At 39.2% G+C, this 19,823-nt stretch overlaps 1 pseudogene; it reads left to right on the top strand.

Moving 5' to 3' along the window:
* The first annotated feature begins 1,796 nt into the window (after positions 1-1,796).
* On the top strand, positions 1,797-2,722 carry LOC140295887 (piggyBac transposable element-derived protein 4-like; annotated as a pseudogene).
* The last annotated feature ends 17,101 nt before the right edge of the window (positions 2,723-19,823 follow it).

Below are 19,823 nucleotides of genomic sequence, written 5' to 3'. Positions count from 1 at the left end.
CAAGATATCAGAGTACCATTAGCATAGCACTGGAGCACAGAACAGCTGAATGCAATGTAATGATTTAACTGAGGAACTTTATTGTTCTCCTGAAGGTAGAAGATCCTCTATTTACATTTGAAGAGGCTAGAAACTCTCAGTTATGTTCTGTCACTGTATCAATGCATGTCATCATGGAGAAATTCATACATGCAGTCATGCACATACCGTGGCCAATAATTTGACCCCTACTTCTTGAGCCATGTGCTCCTTAACAGAACCAACATGTTCTGTAGTAGGAAAAACATTTTCCTAGAGGGTCCATGAGACGATTGCAGTTGGCCTGTTTATTGTTACATTCCACTTACTTGGAGCAAGAAGAAATCCTCTGCAGGCTGGAAGTGCTGTAATATACTTATGTGCTGTCTTGTAAGGTAGATAACGAAGCTATAAATCATTAAATTGCTCATTAGAGTAATCTGTAAGGTAAGTAGCTGCCTGTCCTACTTCGAGCTTCAATGGAGCTGATAAAAGCAGTCACAAATGAACCCATATAAGTGCCTTTGTAGCATCTTTGTTCCAATGAAACCTCCGGATATGTTGGCCTCTATTATCTGATGTAACTGACAGCTGAATTTACTTCCTGTGTATGCAACCTGTCAAAAAACTTGTGGTGAGACTAAATGCCTTTTCACATGTGCCTTTCAAGCCAGGACTGGTATCAGAGGCATAGGGAGGGTCAAAGTTGATCCACCTCTAAGCCAGTAAGGGATTTAGTCACAGAGGGTAACCGGGTAATGTAAACTATATTGCCAAAAGTATTCTCTCACCCATCCAAATAATTAAACTCAGGTGTTCCAATCACTTCCATGGCCACAGGTGTATAAATTCAGGCACTTAGGCATGCAGACTGCTTCGACAAACATTTGTGAAAGAATGGGTCACTCTCAGGAGCTCAGTGGATTCCAGTGTGGTACCGTGATAGGATGCCACCTGTGCAACAAGTCCAGTCCGGAAATTTCCTCGCTACTAAATATTCCACAGTCAACTGACAGTGGTATTATCACAAAGTGTACACAGAGGTCGCCAACTTGCTGCAGAGTCAATCGCTACAGACCTCCAAACTTCATGTGGCCTTCAGATTAGCTTCATAGAATGGGTTTCCATGGCCGAGCAGCTGCATCCAAGGCATACATCACCAAGTGCACTGTAAAGCGTTGGATACAGTGGTGTAAAACGCACTGCCACAGGACTCTAGAGTGACGAATCATGCTTCTCCATCTAGCAATCTGATGGACGAGTCTATGTTTGGCGGTTGCCAGAGGAACGGTATTTGTCTGACTGCATTGTGCAAAGTGTAAAGTTTGGTGGAGGGGGGATTATCGTGTGGGGTTTTTTTTCAGGAGCTTGGGTTGGCCCCTTAGTTCCAGCGAAAAGAACTCTGAATGCTTCAGCATACCAACAGATTTTGGACAATTTCATGCTCCCAACTTTGTGGAAACAGTTTGGGGATGGTCCCTTCCTGTTCCAACATGACTGTGCACCAGTGCACAAAGCAAGGTCCATAAAGACATGGATGAGCGAGTTTGGTGTGGAAGAACTTGACTGGCCAGCACAGAGTCCTGACTTAACCCTTGTGTGGTGTTCGGGTTTGTGGGACCCGTTTTCATTTTTTATTAAAATAAAAATTATACAATTAATTTTTCAAACTGAGACTCACTGACTTTGGCTCATTTTCCGTGAAGAACATATGTCAGAATACATATTTAATTACCACACACCATACACCCCCCCTATACATTTCTATTACATATAAGATGTCCGGGTCCACTGGACCCAGGGCTAATAGAAGTGTGGAAATTGATGTTCTGTGTACCACACCCACACACGTACACACAGACACACTGATGCCATTTAGGGGCCGCTGCCCCTTTCGGCAGTATATACCATCTAAACCTGCAAAGTATGGTATAAAGATCTGGGCTGCCTGTGATGCCACTTCCTCATATGCTTGGAACTTACAAGTCTACACAGGGAAACCTGATGGAGGATACCCCAAGAAAAACCAAGGAATGAGAGTTGTCCTCGACATGTCTCAGGGACTCAGTGGACACAACATCACATACGACAATTTTTTTTACCTCGCACAAACTGGGACATGAGCTCCTGAGGAGGAAGCTGACCATGGTGGGAACAATAAGGAAAAACAGGTCAGAGCTCCCACCTCAACAGCTGACTTCAAAGAACAAAGTCTTCAAAGTTTGCGTACACAACTGACACATCCCATGTACCCTATGTGCCAAAGAAAGGCAAGAATGTGCTACTCATGAGTACACTGCACGGGGATGGAAGAATCTGGGACCAGGAACATCACAAACCAGAGATCATCATGGATTATAATACCACAAAAGGAGGGGTAGACAACATGGACAAGCTGGTGACGGCCTACAGCTGCAAACGGAGGACTCTACGCTGGCCACTGGTGATATTCTTTGACATGTTGGACATCTCAGTGTATAATGCCTTTGTCATTTGGATGGCACTGAACCCCGAGTGGAAACGAGTGAAGCTCCAGAAAAGACGGCTCTTTCTTGAGGATCTGGAAAAAATCGAGAGAAGAAAACATATCCCCAGAACCCCAGCCTCTGCAGCCATGGTGAGGAGGATTCAGGAGGAGAATGCTGGTGCCCTGTCCACCCACCCTACAGAACTACAGAACTACAATCTGCAGAGCCTGAAGTAAGTGTGTGTGATGCTGTTGCAGTACAAGAAGAAGAAGCGGTGCGAAGTGTGCGGACCCAAGATGGACAGGAAAACACAATATACATGCATCAAGTGCAAAAAGTATATCTGCAACACACATACAGTAAAGCTCTGCCCCTCATGTGTTGTATAGGCTAGTGGCTAAAGGCCATGTGTTCAATGGGGCTGATGTGTTGTCTTGAATGATGTTTACTCTGTGTTCATGTGTTGTGCATCTGAATGGGTTAAATTTCAAGTTCAAAGAAATAAAAGTCAGTAGTTTTGAAAAACCTTGCTTCACTTGTAAATTTGTTTCCACTCATATCTTGATTTTAATTGATTTTCTTTATTATCTTTTAAATAATAAGTTATCAATGTGACCTAACAAAGATAAAGGGCAAATATTAACCATATGTATTGTTTATACTGCTTGTAATTGGGATAAGGTAAACATCTGTTCAGTATTTTAATATAAAAGTGTTTGATTGTGAGGCATTAAAAGCCACAAAATGCAACGGGTCCATCAGACCCACAAACACTGGCTGAGTAACAACAATATGAACACTACACAAGGGTTAAACCCGATAGAACACCTTTGGGATGAATTAGAGCGGAGACTGCAAGCCAGGCCTTCTCGTCCAACATCAGTGTCTGACCTCACAAATGCGCTTCTGGAAGAATGGTCAAAAATTCCCAGAAACACACAGCTAAACCTTGTGGAGCTTGTCCAGAAGAGTTGAAGCTGATATAACTGCAAAGGGCTGGCCAACGTCATATTAAACCTTATGGATTAAGAATGGAATGTCAATTAAGGCAGATAACCGAATACTTTTGGCAATATAGTGTATGTGTACATGCATGCCAACATCATGAAATACAACTGCTCTAACCAAACGATACAGTCATCATTTGGCTGATTTTGATGAAAACACAGTGATGCGGTGCTGATTGGCCTCTGTCTGGCATTTGTAATTTACCAAAGAGGAGCAGCTAGTTAATGAGGGTGTCTTATTTTAGGCTGACAAGGTGTTACTGTGATGTGAAAAGGGCTTACAATATTGCAAAGTGTTAGAAACAAAAGAAGTTGCAAATAAATTATGCTTCTGGTAAATGAGCCTGCACGAGATGGGCTTGAGGGATTGTTCACGGACACAACCGGCAGTTTGTGTTAAGTGCAAATGGATACAAAGCACAACAAAAACAACAAAAAGAGCGTCAATGAATGGACACTTAAGTTTATAGGTCCCATTGTCATTCCAGCTAAAGGCAGACCCTTGTAACTGCTGCTGCCTGCTATCGCTTAAAGAATCCAATGAGCCAGAAAATGTGTAAAAGAGCAAACGAGTCACTTTTCACTCTTTGTATGCACTTATTAAATGAATGAGATTGTATGTTGTTTTGCGTTACCTCTTGAGGGCTATGCCGAGTCATACAAATTTTTCCCTCTTTGCATCCACAGTGCTCTCATTCTCTTAAGTGGCAGGAGGCAGGCCGCAGGCAAAAGTTATTTCTCAGATAACAGTGGCTGTCCACTCTCAGTGCAACATACGATCTCACACACAAATGATGAAGCTTTGCAGATGAATAAACCTTGTCACCACCGTAAAAATAACAGGAACTGTAGTAGGATAAAAACTCTCTTGTTAGTTCGAAACTCCACGTTATTGCTCTCCTGCAGCTGAGTTGGAGCATGCTGAGATGGCACAGATCTGCTTGGACAGTCGGAATGTACACAATGAGATGAGCTAACGTGCACTGCTTTCTGTTCCTCTTTTTATTTCTGTTATTGCAGCATTCTTCATTTTCCATTTCATAGTTTTCACAAAGACCTAAATATCTACTTCAAAATATGTGCTGCTACCGTGAATGATTGCACAAAATACAAATTGTCAGAAGTAATAATTGGGTTAAGTAAGCTGATATTTTCACATTATAAAATATGTCTTGCAGAGCACTATCTGTAATATTTCACCTCAGATTTTGTCAGCAATCCATAAGAAACCAACTGATAGATAAAAACTAACAGCCCTTCCCAAGGCAGTTAGTTTTTATTCGATATTCGAACATGGGTTCGAACTAGGGGTGATAAATTCATATACGAATTGTAATTACCCATTCGAAATGTTGGCTTTAATCTCCTTAGGCGCATCAGACCATTTGAAGTAGTTTCCATTCCATTCCATTGTATTCCGGTGAGGGCGCTACTATTATATGGACCTTTTATAGGGACTTCAGTTTGACCTGCAGCCTCACAGTGTTAAGATAATCTGCTATTTGCCAAATGGGTGATTATAATGAAGAAAGCCTCCCTGGGCGGACAGTCACGACGTGAAAACAGCTGAGAAGCAGCGTGTGGAGGTTTTACACAGTGGATGGCAAAGTCACAGACAAAAATACGGCTGTTTGCCGACTTTGCAAAAAGCAGCTATCTTACCGTTCAACAACAACAAATCTACAGGCTCACCTGCTAGCTCACCATCCCACCAAGGCAGCGGAGGCAGAGGCACCACAGACAAGCAAAGGAGCGCCAAATGCACAGCCTTGATTGACGGCATATTATTTATGCGTCACCCTTGATCTTTGATGTATGTTTGGTTGAAGGAGGCTTTTTCAATTGTTTTTCCTCCTGTACCGGTAATACTGTGACACTTTTATAGTGACAGGCATGAAGGCAATAAGTTCGAATATATTCGAACATGGTTAATTTTTAGATTCATTCGAACTTGATTTCCTTTTAAAAGTGACAGTACTAGCCCTCCCTGTCTGTTCTTGATCACTTTATGGATTTTATAGTATTTAGTGACCATAGTTAAGTTCTCATATGCTTGTTGCTGTTGATATTGATGCTGTTGGTTTCTTTCTTTTTGTTTGTGTTTTTCTTCATTAATCTTTTTGCAGGTGTATCTGACAGTCCTGTTCCTAGCCATTGTCTTTTCTATCCCTCCACAGATGCAGTAGCTCTTTCTTTCATTCCCCCTTTCAAGTACAATTTGAATAAAATAATTTGAGGGGGGTTGAATATTGGTGTGTCTAAAGAAAGCTTTATGTTGTGTTTATTTCAACTTATCTCATACCACAGGCCCAGGTTTTGATTACTGATATGAACCAAAGTTACTTGCAGTGGGTTGTTCGCAACAGTCAGCATGACGGTGCGTCCTATGCCAACATACAAAACTAACCATTCAACATCTTGTTTAGATTTTAATGGTCAGCCTTCTTCGGGAATTCATTCTTGTCCAGGGTCTGACTTCAGCTCAGATTGATACTGTTGCATGGTTCAGTTAGAGACAGTTGTGTTCTGTCTGAGAACATTTCTTTCTCCCTGGTTTCATTCAGCTGTTGCCATGACAGGATGCAGCCTCGGGTCTCAGGAGAAGCACAACCCCAAGAAGAGAGGGGTGGAGTAAGAGGAATCACAAGAGACGGCTCATTTCCCCACTCCTCTCCCTTGAAACAGCCTGGACTAAGATGTGTCTGTTCAATAGGGGTGCGGAGAGAATAACTTTGCTTAAACTAAGGGATATTTTGATGAGTTTGGAGTGATTTAGTCATTTCCTTTACAGAACAGTTCAACTCTGAAAAAGGATAAAGTTCTTTGGCTAGATTTCTCAAAATGCCACTCTTCCACAAAACTATTTTTATTTTAATTTATTTTTTAACAGTCCTTTGTCTTGATTTTAAAGTCAACAAAATTCAGAAGGGCAGCAGAGTTCTTTCAAGACAGCAGTGTCTTTCTTTTTGTAGTTCCGATATGCACACCGTTGTTGTTCAGTGCTCACCAGATAGCAAACTCATCAACATTAGACAATGTGGGAGAGGCCTTTATTTGCAATTGAGAACTTACTGGGCTTCCCCTTTTCTTGCAGTGAACATTGGTTCAAATAAATGATCACATACAGCACTGTTGCATATTCAATTGAGTCAACATGAACTTTGAGAACTTGTGGAAATCTTTTTTATCATATTTTAGTTAGGTTTTTGCAGAAAATTTAATTTTACAAACTACTTTTGTCCTACAATCCACTGGAATCAAGCTGCAAACTCATAACCACTTTTCCACACAAGTGAATGATGAGACTCTCTCTTCATCTCACAACTTATTTTATGTAATTGAAAAACAAGAATAGCTTTCAATTACACTTTTTGTTCGTTTTGAATGAAACTGCACTGGTTCTGTTACGTTTATGATGCAAAACCATAAGAGAAAACCTATTTCTTTTAAGCACTGAGCCGTCAGCATACCTGGAAATAATAGTGATGCCTGAAAAGTGCTTGAAATCTATGAACAAGCTACAGCAGAAATGATACAAGCCTGCAACTCCTAACTGCATGGATGTTTTGTTTATGTGCATCTTGTTTATTGAATGTTACCAAGTTATCTTTATTCAGATGTAACAGTTTGAATGAAATTAATTTTGTCCCACAGCTAAAATCAAACAGAAAGCAAATACGTTCTATTACATTGCAAATGAAATCTGGTAAAACTGTGACATCTGTCACAGACTCTAATCAGAGATGAAAACCTTTTGGATTCTTTTGAGGAACAGGTGTGTGTTAAATTACAGATCTGTGGTTAATTGAGATGAGAAGAGGGAGGAAAAATTCATGAAAGATACAAAAGAAGCGTGTGTGTGTGTGAGTATGTGTGTGTAGAATGTTGTTAAAACCCATACATATAATCAAGAATGGGTGGTTTGATCAGATTAAAGAGCGCTTAGATCTGCAGACTTTGATTACCTCACCCTGAAGTGCGTGTACAGTATGTGATGTTTGTGCTGCTACGGGGCTGAATAGAACCAGAGTTCTAAGGGTGGAAGCAATGGGTTTGAAAAGGATGTTTTGAGTCTAGCAGCATCCGTATAAGCAGCATTGCAAGGAAGATGCATTTGAGTGTTTTTGGTAATTTTTTCCTGAGGTTTATGGCAGCACATAACCACGAAGGGTGGTGCCTCGGTGTCCTTATTCACATTATTCTGTATTGATGTTATTTTTCTTTACAAATTAGCTACTGCGGATTTAATGGACCTATTAGATGTCTCAGCTCCCCCATAATAAAAGAAAAAAATTATCAGTCGTATCTCAACACCATTTTTTCCCTTTTTTTATTCAGGCCTTACATTTATTTAATCTCTCTTATAGCTTTTTCTTTTTCTGGTGTGCAACACGTTTTTTAATTGCAGCCTTTCATTTTGACATCAGTGTTGATAGTAAGTTAGTACAAAGCTGTTTGGACTCACTCATGCCCCCAACCTTCTGAACCCTTGATCTGCATCCCAAACTTTCCTCTCGCTTTCCTATGCTTTTTGTCTCTATCTGTCAGGCCCACACTTTTGAAAATACAACAAAAACGTAAACCTGAAACTCGATAATTTGTTTGAATCTTTTAACACACAAGTATGAAGTATCTGCACTGACACTCTTAATTTTATTGGAAAATTTATATCTGAAACAATGCACACAGATTTCTCTTGCATCTCTTGAATCCTCAGTTTCTAAATGGTTAGTGTGGATAAAATTAAGGACGATGTAGTTTAGTGGCCAAAAAGCCTGATTACATTTTTTAATGTAATGTTGCTGACATCGATTTCTTTCAGTGAAGCAATGTATTATAGGTTTAAATAAATTAATAATTTAAGGTCTAAGTCCTCACTGAATTTTGGAAAACTGCATAATAAATCATTGTTACATCATATCTCTACAAGAAGTTGCCATTGGCTGCTCTTATAAAAGCTTAACTGAATCCAAACTCTGCCTTAACAATGTACAAGAACAGCACAGTGGATTCACTATTTTGAGAATCTGGTTGTACTATGAATTATGGGGAAAAAAAAAAGTTAAATAAATTCAAGAATAGAAATCTACCATTCCATTTATTTAGACAATTTGACCTATTAAACCCATTTTAATGCTTGTAGTTATTATTATAATTAGGTTAGAGTTAATTTTCCTTCAACTGAAGATAGTAACCATTTTTCTCATGAGATTTGTGATTCATTGTCATTGCACAGATGAGACTAATCCTAGGATAAACTGTACTAAGAACTGCAAGCAAAGTGTGATATTGAATGTAAAACCTAAATGAAATTTTGTCTTGTGATTAGAATGTGTTTAATTTGAATTTAAATGTGCTTTTTTAAAGGCTTTTACACAGTACCTTGACAGTAAGTAAGTAAGTCAATTGATAAAACCACTGAAACGATACATTCAAATGAGGGGAACGCACTATGAACATAACATTAGCATTTTTCTTTTTAAGTTGTGCTTCAGTTTGCCAGAGAAACCACAATGAGTAAAACTGGGAGGTCCTAGCTGTGGCTCATGAAAGACAAGAGAGGGAGAGTTAGAAAAACTGTGTTAGAGAGAGAATGTTTAGTGTTGAATAGGTTTTCAGGAAGTAGTTTGTTCTTCTCGACTCGGCCAGCGTCATCGTCCCTGGCTCACACATTTTCCACTGCCTCGGCCAACTCTCTCTCTCTTCCCTCACGCAAACACAAAATCACATTCAACAGTTAGGCCACAGTAACACATGAGTACACATCAGCAGTCATGCGGTGCTTTATAACTAGCAAACTATCTCTGCCAAACTACAACACTATCCGCTCTCTATTTCAAACGCACACATATACGCACACAAAATTGCAAGGCTGCTCTTGGCTGCAGTTTGAAGCTATGTTTTGTTTCCCAGTGTGTGATTAAGCCGTTTAGCCAATGGTGATACTGGTGGCACCAAAACAATGTGGTTGTTATTGGACTTGACACAAAGACAGAACATAGAAACAGAACTCACAGAATATGCACAGTAGCTGACCCCGTTTCAATAAACACTACCCTACAAATGCCATGATATAATGTTTCATCCCAACACTGTATTGTACTCACATCTGGCAGAAACTCAATTAAACATTAAAACAATTGTGCATTCACACCCAAGCTGAACCCTGCTGTGGAGCAAATGAGACCTGCATTTTAATTAGTCTTGACAGAAACATGTTTTAGGTATGCTTGTTCATATGTCCAGATAAAATAGCATCAACAGTCATAGCTTTAAATGATGAGATGGCAATGTATCCCTAGGCTGTTATTTTCTGCCGGGCAGCATTCACATGACAGGACTGGAATGGTTAGCAATAAAATGTGTAAATCATAAACCATCAAAAAGAAAATCTGTATTGGACCATGTGTTTTTGTAGCATCGAGACTTAACAGTTTACATTAATTCTAACCCTTATCATGTACTTGTACATCATGTACATGTCAAATGTTGCACATGATAAAACTCAATCGATTGCAATGCTGACTTGTGGATTAGCTCCTTTCCCTCCTCTTTAAGTGTTTGTTGCCAAACGAACGCAAGTAACATGCAGAAAGTCTGCACAATCCCGTAGGAACATGCATGAAACCTAACATGTTGACATGCTGAGATATCAAGACTTAGGCCCCCCCATGCATCTATATAAGAAATAGAATATGGAAAATGTAACCAGTGAACATTTTGAGAGACATTGTGCAACATTTAGGCCATTCTGGTTATTTCATTTTCTGTAATGATGAGGTTTTTTCAACAGATTTTGTTAAGAAAACTGGGTAAGCATGTAATTGTTTTCATTGTACATGTGACACGTGACACGTACCATTGCCTGATAGTATGGAGATATGTACATTAAACATATGTGGGGGGATGGGGCACCTGGCAAATAAACTACTTCTCACAAAAAAATCACATTCAGTGGATAAATTATGAAACAATGTGTCTGTTTAACTGTCTCCTTTTGCCATAATTAAGACACATCATTGAAACAAAACGTTATTTTTCGAATGAATGTTCGTGTGGTGCGAATGTATTCTTAACTTTGTATTTCTATGTGGGTGACTGGGTTCAGTATCAACAGGAAACAGAATGTCATCTTGGTTACACTCTCTGTGCTATCCCTTTCTGTCCTATTCCCTTCTGTCATTGTGCTTTGGGGTTCCCCCTCCGTAATTACTGTGCCGAAAGGCCTCTGCAACAACAGTGCACTGTGGCTGCATTTCGAAGCAGGGAACGAACTTTACTGGTCAGTGACAGGCAGCAGAGATTTGACAACTCCTTTTGATAAACCATTTACTTCCTCGTGGCTATTTTTGTGTTTTTGCCATCAAATCTGGTGCAACTGGATGTAATTTTCTAGTTAATGATCGTATACCACCCCTACCCTATAAAACATACTCCTGAATTAAGTGATTGAATTGAATTTGAACTTTTTCAGTAAACTAGCTTCTCCAAATTTTGGGCAATGTAATATCTTTAAAGAGACAGAAGTATAAATCAGCACCCTGCAACAATGATTGCACAACGTGATTGAGTCTTTCCAGGAATACGAAGAGTTCCTGGAAGGACCAAACCCAGTTATCATGCAGTATGGGTGAAATGAGATTTAAGGAGCAATTCTAAAAACGGCTTTTGGAGAAAAGGTCACTGATAACACATCACCCTTGAAACTCAGGGACTGTACATCTTAAGTTCTTCCCATTCGCTGCAATACAGAATTATTTAAATTACTAACACTTTGCTTGATCTTTTGTTCTTAAGTTAATAACTACAATATGTGTAGGAGAAGTTAGTTGACATTGCAATTGATGATTGTCAAATGTAAGGATTTCAAGTGTCACATGAATTATTTGTCTGTATTGTTGTAAGTGAGAAATAAGAATTGTGCTTAATAGTAAAAAAAAATCACAACTTGTGTACATGTTAAGTGTTATCAGTGTTGTTTTCACCTATTGTGCAGCTGGCTTTAGGCGTTATGGTTTGTGGAAAACCCTTCTTGTTCTTGGTAGTAAAATGGTAAACTTGGTTAGAGGCCACTGGGGATTTAGGAAATAAGATTTAATGGCCATTTGAGCAGGGGGGAGTCGAGATGAAATGAGATTTGAGGGTTGTCTTGATATCAACCTCAGGGCCAAAATAGATAAGAGATTAAAGATCACAAGAAACATAAATTCACTGAGATGATGGAGAAGGGAAACCAGAGGATCCTTGACAGTGTATGGTTACTGTAAGGCCCCTTTACACCCAACTGTTGTTAAGAATCAGTGGCAACTAAGACCCCCTGCAGCCTGCAGGTGCCTCTTGGTGCAAACTGTGTCCTTCTTGGGCTAGAAAATACTCCCCCTTGGCATTTGAAAAACATATGATGGAACACACACATCGCTGATAAGTGAACACAAGTCAGAATTACACCTTACACAACAGCTGAAAAACTGAGATGGCTGTATCGAAGAGTAACACGTTTGCATTAAGTGTCTGTTAGAGATCATTCACTTTGCTGAATAGTCCACTCTAAATGCTCTCTCACTGACGGACCCAGCGCCAATTAGACATGTTGAATCTAGAAATTAAAAAAGGAAAAAAAGTGACAGTGCCAAACGGTAAATGGACTGTACTTGCATAACGCTTTTCGAGTCAAAATTCAGTGATACATCTCACTTTCACACAACCTTTTGCCTGGTGTGTCAAATGTAATACAATAGCCAATGCTGTGTTTTAACTGGTGTAGAATTGTGAAAAGCACAAATCATACTGGGTTCACTGAATATACTGGATTTACCCTTAAACGCCTGCATAATGTGTTGAAAATATAGGCTGCAGATGAAATTATCATAATTTTCTAATAGGAATGGCAAATGGTCAGACTACTCTCTGTAATTCCAATGTTTCTGTTGGTCTACAAACAGTCACATAAGTATTTTCTATTTTAAAAGAGTCCTAAAAAGATTCCTGAATGCCTTTGAAATATCTCCACTTTTAGGTTTTTCCACCACCTTAAGTCACCCCAGTTGAAAGAAAATGGTAACAAAGAAATGGTCGGCATTAGAGGGATCAGTTTTCTGTGTCACATTATTCACGCAGATTTACATGAAAATCCTTTAATATTAATAATATAGAAAGTTCAAGATAGATTTTATGTTCAACTGTAATATGCAAACTGATTTATTTCTTTCCACTGCTGGTGTGGGTGTTAATGGTTATTCTTTACCACGTACATGTAAGCACACGAACAGATGCTCCGGTGTGTGTGATTCTGTGCTCGGCTGGATCTTTGGCTTTCTGTGAAACATTTTCACACGTCTCATTTGTTAGACACTGTGTTGTGCTTATGAAATGTGTTTGTGTGTGTATTATGATTGATGTGCATTCATGAATAGAACATGTTAGAGCAAAGGATTTATAGGGTGGTTAGCTCTTGGCAATTGAAGCACCAAAGGAACACACACACTCCCACGACCCCACTGCTGCCTTTCTTGCATACTGAAAATTGTGTGTTTTATATTTGTAGGAGGTGAGGAGACACCTTTGGATTGACACGGTAAGGAGTACTTAATGTAGCTGGTACCACATGTAGCTTAGGAGAGGATTGTGGGGGGTGGAGGAGGATGAAAAGAAGGAATCAATCTGAAAGTAAATGTAAAATTGATTTTGAAATATGATAAAATAAGCAAAATTGCTAGGAGACAACATGCCTCACCTCTAATAATAAAGACAAAAATATATATTTACACTTTGGGTATAAGTCTCAAGTGTTTGAAAGAGCTAAGAGTAAAAATGTAACAAAACTTGTTCAACCAAAGCCAAAGGTGTCACTTCAGATATGCACACCTGTGCTCATGGAAGCTATGTAGAAAATTATCTTAGGGTTTGGCTCTGTGACAGCTCAATTAAAATCTGGCAGAATAAGAGGGGACAAAAGAGCGGAGGAGACAAGGTATTATTTTTGCTTAATTATGAAATATAGCCTCAGTTATTATCACAGATAGAGGGGAGAAGGTAAAGAAGGTAGAGAGCTTTGCAGTGGATGAGGTCAGTGAGACTAAGGAGGGGAAGAAACGACAAGAAAAAAGAGGAGCAGGTGTGAATAATATCTTCGGGAGCAGAATTGCACCTTAGAGGCTGACAGGACCCATTATTAATTCAGCAATTATGATGTAGAGCATCACTCACCTTGAGAGCTAAGGCAGATTTGTAGTTGTCGGGATTATGTTTTACTGTGGACGTTTGTAATATTCCGTAATCTCTAAAAACGGATAGCAATGTATTTGTGTGTCGACACGTGTTGCCAAGACTTTTGGTACTGTAGGCTTTGTGGTTTCTCTTTGTAGCCTGCTTATAGATTTGTGCAATCTTGTTTCAGCAGGTTTTGGTTGAGTGACAGAAGCCAAAGATTTGAAATTTTTTTAAATGCATTCTCGAAACCGTGAACAGAATTCAGTTGGAGCTGTGAATCATTTGTTAATTCCATTTTCAAAATGAATGGACAAAACAAGAAGGAAAACATGTTTTTTTTAAGTTTCCTAAACGAAGATGAAAAATATGATAAGAAACCGATGTCTGTCTGATGTTGTGCTCGGATCAAAAATGGAAAAAAGAGATAATGAGCAGTCTATGACGGAGTATTAGGGCCACATTTAAAAAAAAAAAAGAATTACGAGAATAAAGTCGCTATTAAATATGGCGAATGGCCCGGCGCTGATGCATCTACCGATATCCCTGCAGTCGACCACTTCCAGCCATTTCCTCTTCCACAAAAGCAGCGATTTCCTCCAAGTCCACCTGGTTCTTTCATGCATTTTCTTTTTAAAGTCCCGATACTTATGACAATGGATAGTGTAGTGGTATGATTGCCAGCTTTCAAGTGGGAGATCTGGGTTCAAATCCCCTGCATGAAAGGTATTATCTCCAGTAGGGGTCCTTAGGCAAGACCCCCTTACCCTATCTGTAAGTTGCTTTGGATAAATGCATCTGCTAAATACATAAACAATGTGATGCTGTTGTGCCAAAAGATTAAGTATCTCCTTGTTTGTGAAACCTATGCTAAGGTACAATTCCACGAAATTTTCCAAAGCCCTCATTTGAACAACTCTTCTCCTTTAAAACAACAGGTTAGAATATTTACGACTTTATTCTCGTAATTCATTCTCAAATTATTTACGACTTTATTCTTGTAATTCATTCTCAAATTATTTAAGACTTTAATCTAATTCTAATTTCGCCATATTTAATAATGACTTTATTCTCAGATTTTTTAAAATGTGGCCCTTATACTCCATCAAAGCGGGAAGATTTGATTTAGATTTTTTCGTGTTGACAAGTTACATGACCCGGAAATGATCTCAGTCACATGAGTTGAACAATAAAGTTGCGCTGAACTTCCTTTATCAACATAAGAATACATACACAAAACAACATTTCCTTACTTTGCTTTTCATGTTTACAAAGAATACGAAAATGTTATGTGTAACACTGTTTTTGTTCCCACCTGTAGCCGTACATATATCCAGCAGTTGGTTTGTTAGCTTATGGTTGGCCAACAGTTCGTGCCATCTGTGGATCCATGCACATGTTTCTGTGCTTGCTGTTCTTTAACATTAGTTGAGACTGGAATAGAAATAGAATAGAAAAATACTTTATTTAAAAAAAATTCAAATGCTCAAAATGTTTCCTTTTTCAAATTTTTTTTAACAATAATTGTATATTAGAACAATAACAACAACAACAATAATAATAAATTAATACATGAATAAATAAATTTGAGAAAAACTTCAAAGTTAGCAGGCTGTTGGGACAAAGGACCTCCTGAACCTCTCAGTCCTGCCAGGAGAGGTTTATTGTTATCCAGAATACAATTTGCTCCTCATCCATTGTGTCACCACATCCCTAGGAAGGTCTAGCCTTGTGCCTACTACAGAACTGGCCTTTTTCACCAGTTTGTCCTGGCGTCTACAGTTTTTGTCTGTAGTGCATCACCCCCCAGCAGACAACAGCATAGGACAGTGCACTCTCAATGATAGTTTGATAAAATCATGCCACTGCAGACATTGAGGGACCTGAGCCGTCTCAGGAAGAAGAGACGACTCTGGCCCTACTCTGACTACTACTCAACTCAATTTTTATTTCATTATACAACCTTTCAGTGCGTTTTATCATGTGCTCACATGAGCAGGGGAGGTAAGTGAGCTCAGTGGCTTAGTGAGCTAAAAATGAGCTTGAACTATGTTCCCATTTTCTGACCAAGTCTGGTCTATACAGCCGATATTGAGCCTAACAAGGATTTGAAAATTTGTTTTATTTAAAATCTATTAATTGGTCAATTCAATTTGTTTCACCTTTATTTCGTCATCACTACAAGAGCAATGAGGCAAATACTGGCCGTGACACTATGTGGTAGCTTTGATAAAAGCGTTGCCAGGGCAGGAAAATATAACAACCAAAACTCAAACAGAACAAAGAAAGGACGAGATGACTGACTCACAGTCCAACAGGAGAAACCACGAGAAGGATGACTACAACAGCGACAGCAACATCAATCTGGCAAATGACAGAGTTGACCAGACAGTTATAAATATTGGGAGTGTTGATGAGTTGAGTGACAACAGCTGAGTGATTATCAGGAGACAGGCGAAAAAGAGACCAGGGGAAAAGAACAAGGTAGCTGAGGACATCTTGGGGTAGTGACTGGAAACAAGAGTCTAAACACTGCAGACTGAAAACTAAAACGGAATACATGAAATGAAGCTCAAACAAAATATCAACGAAGAACACAGAACAGAGAGCAAACCAAGGCACTAAGAAATAATTAAACCAGAGCAAAGACTTGGAAACCAAAGGACAGAAAATCATAACACAAACAGCAGCAGATATTTCGTCACTCCTTTGTACAACTAACAGTTTTCTGATTGCGGTCTTCTTTTGTCTTAGTTGCAGCATCTTAAAACATCTTCAAAGAAAGATTCGAATCATCGTCGTAGTATCTGTCTGAATAATGGTTCAGGTTTTGTCGAGCAGCAAATACCAAGAACGCCTGGCTGTGCTAAATTTGCCCCTCTGGACTCTACCTGTCTCTCCGTAACCATGGCAATGATGATAGTGAATGACAGACAGCTGCAGTCATCCTTCTTCTGGCTTAATATAACTTACCACTTAAAAGATCTATAAGGTGTGATTTGATTTTTTTAAATTATTATTTTGCAGCCACAAAAACCCAAAAAAGGTAGGATATTGCTGCAATAAAGAGTAGAGTTGGTATTAATTGGGCACATTTGTAAATTTATATTGGGTGATTTATGTTTACACATGTCAGTGTTGCTGTTTATGTCAAACACAGTTGCGCCTAATTCAATACATTTGAATTAAAACTCAAGAAGAGCACTTAGCTCTGACACAGTCTCATAATGGAGATGTGAAGATCACCTTTTGACCAGGTCGAACGGGTTATTTTCTGTGATAAAAACTCATCAATTGCCTATTCTGTTGTAACAGATCCCACATCCGTCATATCGAACAGAATCAGCAAATATGACAAAATAAAAACATAATCTCATCGTCTCATGCCTTAGGTTTCCGTGGCAACGTGACTTTTGTTGGTGCTAACATAATAACGGAGACATGGCTCAATAGATTTTATAGTGTAGCCTGTTAACGGTTACATTAAGGTGAACCAGATTAAAACCAGATTTTAAAAAAGAGTATTCTGATATCACTAACCCATTTATCTTGCGTTCAGTCTTCTGTTTAAAGCAGCCTGAATCCATGAAATTCCAGAATTCTGTTACGCATATGATTTAGATCGTACAGGAAGATGCATAACACAATTCTTTATTTTCTTAATTAGTATGATAGAGAAAACAAACTAAACATTGCATTGCATATGTATTCACTGTGATAATCAAACAAACTCAGCACAGATTTGGATGCATAACCAACAGTAAATGTAACAAAGATAGCACTGCTTGTCTCAAATGAAAAACAAAACATGTAACACAAACCATAAACCGCAAGTAGTGTTTGGATCCAAAAATGCTGACTGAGTTTTGGAGATTTATTGGTAAATGCAGTTCATATAATCTGCTTTAGGAATGGGGATCCGGAGAAGGAGAGTGGGCTCGGTGAGCGGGCGTTGAGATGAGATTAAGCTGCGCCTTGAGAGCCTACATGAGAAGAGGGTGAACCACAACCACACCAGTCTGACACTAACAAAACGGGGAGACAAATTCAACACATACGAGGGAAAGGGAAAAGTGACAGACACCTGAATCCGAAGACTCATGACAAGTAGAATCTGAGGGTCTTTTGTCATTTGTTCCAGGGAACAGTTAGTTATCAGATTTTTCATTGTGGTTTAGGAAAGAAAAATTGGAATAACAAGGTTTTTTTGTCTTTTTTATTATTTGTTTTATTTTGAAATCGGAATGAACGAGACATGTTGAACACAGCGATACTTTGTAATTCCTGACATTTATACCTTGTGAAGTCACCTACAAACCTCTTAAAAATGTTCTGTAGTGTAACAAAAACAGGACATTTATCACAGTAGTGGAAATGGAGGGAATTAGGAAGGGAACATAACCTTTAAAAGGGGTGGAGGTACAGAATTTAGAACAAAAACTGCATTTTGGTTGCTTTGTGTCAAAGAGTTGCTGCTGTGATAATGACACAGATACAACCTATCTATTGTTTTGTATGAAAATGTGTGTCTTTTATCAAATGTAGCCATCACTTTAATTATTTCTGAAATGACCCTGTCTAAGATGTTTTTTTTCATCTCTCTTGAAGAGTTTTCAGTCTTTCACAAGTGGAAAGAGCATATGTCTGATTTGCACAGAGAGAGCTTATTCACTTACTGTTTAGTAATTATCATATCCACCATCTGTTGGTGAGCGTATGATAAGTTGGAGAACAATTAGCGCTGCCAAGAGGAGATGGAGGGAGCAGAATGGAGAGAAACACAGAGGGCAAAAAGAGATAGATGAAGAGGGAACAGAAAGGAAAAGTGTGTCAGTGTTGTAGTGTGTGTTTATGCCTGAGTTTGGCTGCAGGCGTGCATATGTTACCGAAAAATAATGCTTGTGTACGATTGGGTTTTTGTGTGGGTGTGGTGAGTACAATAAGAGCTATTTATAGCATCTGCCTCACCTTGTTGTTAGCCATGTGTTTACCAGGAAACGAGAGGCAACGAGGACGTTCCAGCGGACAGCGCTGTGCCTCGCTGCATCATGACACAATCATGACCTCTACTGCTACTTTCCTCTGAAAGACGGCTATAAATTAGCTTTAATTTGCTTGTAGGAAAAAGTCAATTAAAAAGGCCAGAGACAACAAATGGATATTAAGTTACTTCTCTTAACACCTTGACCAAAACAGGGTATTAAGCCAAGTGAGGATCCGTTCCTGGAGTCATCCAGATGAGGTTTTAAAGAAGGAAAGCAATCAACATATTTAACAAATTTAAAGAAAAAATAATCAAGCTTTACAACAAATTGTTTGGAAGTGAATAATCTGCAGCCAGTTTTCTGTTCTTGAATTAATAATGTTTTGATAAGATCCTGGATTTCTCAGTTACTAAAAAACAGATGGTTTAACTGGTTGTCATAACAACATATCTGTACAGTCATACCTACTCACAAGTGCGATTTTCTAATGTCAATCCAACTACACAGTAAAAGAGCACAAACTCACTGGGAGTGATTGGGTGATGCCCAAACTGTTGTAATCAGGCTTTCCTTACACTTCAGTTAGGGTCAGTTGCATCTAAAGTTAGGGTTAGGGTTACAGTTAATCCGTTTACGGTCCATATTGTCTGTTGATAAAAGTTTAGAGGTGTGGTTGACGGTAATTCTCCTGCAGAATGTGTCACAAGGTGGGTACGAAGGACTCAACTGCTGGACACACACAGAGGGATTTGGCAAAAAGTGTCATTTAATGTTGCTAGAGATCCTTGGGGATTGGGTCGAGGAGGTAGTGCGGGAAAATACACAAGGTTGTTCTTGCACAGTAGGATTTCTTAGCCTGCACGCTTGCAGGTTGGGTCTGTGGCAGAGGAGAAGAGGAAGTAGATTAACAATCAGGTGATGAGTGGGGGGAGAGTCCCGGTTAAATACTGTAGTAGATGATAGATGATGGTCAGGTGTGCATGAGAAACTGGAGCAACCATGCCTGCTTCTGGGAGGGTACACAGAGTTGGTGCTCATACCTGCAGACACATACGACAGAGGGAGAAAAGAGCAGGAAAGACAGACAAGGTAGAAGGAGGGTCAGCACCCGAGAAGGCAAGGGAACCATGATAGAATAG

The sequence above is a fragment of the Leuresthes tenuis genome, unplaced genomic scaffold (genome assembly GCF_036924035.1).
Source record: "Leuresthes tenuis unplaced genomic scaffold, fLeuTen1.0.hap1 SCAF_1, whole genome shotgun sequence".
Classification (NCBI taxonomy): Eukaryota; Metazoa; Chordata; class Actinopteri; order Atheriniformes; family Atherinopsidae; genus Leuresthes; species Leuresthes tenuis.
This window is presented reverse-complemented; position numbering and strand designations above follow the sequence as displayed.